Genomic DNA, 1,920 nt, shown 5'->3' with positions numbered 1-1,920 from the left:
TCTTACAAGAGTGTTGAATACTCCTTCATCAGCCCTGTGGGAAAACACCTCTCATCTACTTCCGTCTCTTATCCCTCCAGCCATTCACATATGGCTGTCTGATGATTCACAGAGTTTGCAGTACAATGAAGGGAGCAATAACTTAAAAAAATGTTCTTTTCTTTTCACAAAAATAAATTTTTATGTAACGTATCCTGTAAACTAAAGTAAAAGTGACTGAAAACACTAACAACATTCTAAATACACTTAACTCTCCTGTACAAAAGACATGTCTTCTCTCTGTCCCGGTTCTTCTATTGCTTTACAAACGTTTTAGGGAGATATTGTCATGATAGGTTTAAGGTTTCTAACCCACATGCAGAACACACGGACTCAGGGAAAAAGTTCAACAGTTTATTTTGAAACACAATGATAATAAAGTACTGATGCAGGGGGGTATCAGGTCCAGGACTGTTCACGACTGGTTTCTCTGCAGAGGGGGACAGAAAGGTTAGCAGATATCCAGGTATGTTTGCTGGTTGAATGAGTGCAGGTCTGTACCTGTTCAGAGGTTTGAGCAAAGCGGCAGAGGAGGGGAACCAGCAGGGTCCAGAGGCTGAAGGCAGACAGAGGGCTATGCAGAGGCAGAGCTTGGTTTCTGATCTTGCAGATTCGGATCTGAGCTTCTCTTTCAGTTTCTTCTGAGAGCGGGCAGGCAGGTATCTGACAGATTGACTTTCCAGGGTTCTTCAGAGATCAGACAGACAGGTTTCAGACTGAGAAAACTCTTCCAGAGTTTCTAGGTTCAGACAGGTTCTTCCTAGGAAGCAGAGAGGACAAAAATAGATTAGGTTCAGGTTTCAGGGGAGTCGGAGATTCAGACAGGCAGGTTGGCTTAGGCTTGCTAACCATAACTGGCAAAACACTCTGGCACTGGAGTGTTGCTCTGCCTCTCCTTAAATGCTGGTCTCCTGATGAGCAAACGAGCCACAGGTGTGGTAGTCAGCTTCAGCTCCAGGAGACCTAGAACGCCCTCTGCTGGAGAAAGGTGGACAGACCTCCAGATCCCAACAGATATATGAATTGTGAAGCAGTAGAGATACTAGTCCAGAGCAAAGTAATGTCTTTCACACAGGAAAGTGACAATAACAATACCAACACTGTAAACATCCTTAATATGCCTGGGGGTGGGTGGGCAGGGAACCCCAGCTAAGCCATGACCAACCCCAGGGGCCTAGCTCCATCCCCGGACATAGCGGAGAACATAGGTGGGAAAGATCTCATTCCAGCCTCCCTCTTGCTCAGATTTTGTTTTGTTGCCTGTTGGACTACTGTGTATTTAAACAGGGGAAAGGGTAGGTGTTCCATACCACCTCGCCCAATCTAAGTGTCTAAATGTATTGCGACAAGCATTGGAGGCAAAGCCAGAACCGCCTCTACCCAACATGATGCCCTACATATGCATTTCTTTGTAATGTTATTAATGGCGCTGACTAGGGTGTTCATTGCCAATTGGGGCATAGGCCACCACCTGGATTGGAAGACCCACCCTGGTGATGATCTCTTTGCCAAGATCCTATGTGTGTTAGTGTGATAGAGCAGGTAAGGGGAAGCATCTGAGATTTGGGGAGCAAGAAACTGAGGAGTTGGGGTTCTCCCACACAGTGTCTCCCTTTTAGGAGGGCAGCTGCATGATAATATATAAAGGATGTTCCCTGCCAGTTCACAGTTGGATTACTTACATGAAAACCGCCTTCCAGGCACCATTGCAAACTGCGAAGAAATGACCGGGCCATAGGCTGCTGTTGAATGGGATTCCTACTGACAGCTCACCACTGTTGTTCAGGGGTTCTGGATGAACTCACTGCACAGATTAAGTTTTCAGGTGGACTTTCTCACTGAAAAACATATTAAACCAATAACCGCCTCTTGGTGGAAACC

General features: G+C 46.0%; 1 long non-coding RNA gene across 1 annotated transcript; it reads right to left on the bottom strand.

The window, feature by feature from the left end:
- Positions 1-379: 379 nt before the first annotated feature.
- LOC119797390 lies at positions 380-766 on the bottom strand. The gene is made up of 2 exons (XR_005282582.1): positions 541-766; positions 380-469 (listed from the first exon to the last, which is right to left on the bottom strand). It is a non-coding gene; the product is annotated as an uncharacterized LOC119797390 (long non-coding RNA).
- Positions 767-1,920: the final 1,154 nt, after the last annotated feature.

This window comes from Cyprinodon tularosa, unplaced genomic scaffold (assembly GCF_016077235.1).
Source record: "Cyprinodon tularosa strain WSP-4 unplaced genomic scaffold, ASM1607723v1 ctg581, whole genome shotgun sequence".
Classification (NCBI taxonomy): Eukaryota; Metazoa; Chordata; class Actinopteri; order Cyprinodontiformes; family Cyprinodontidae; genus Cyprinodon; species Cyprinodon tularosa.
The sequence above is the reverse complement of the archived record's forward strand: the minus strand, read 5'-3'. Positions and strand labels throughout refer to the sequence as shown.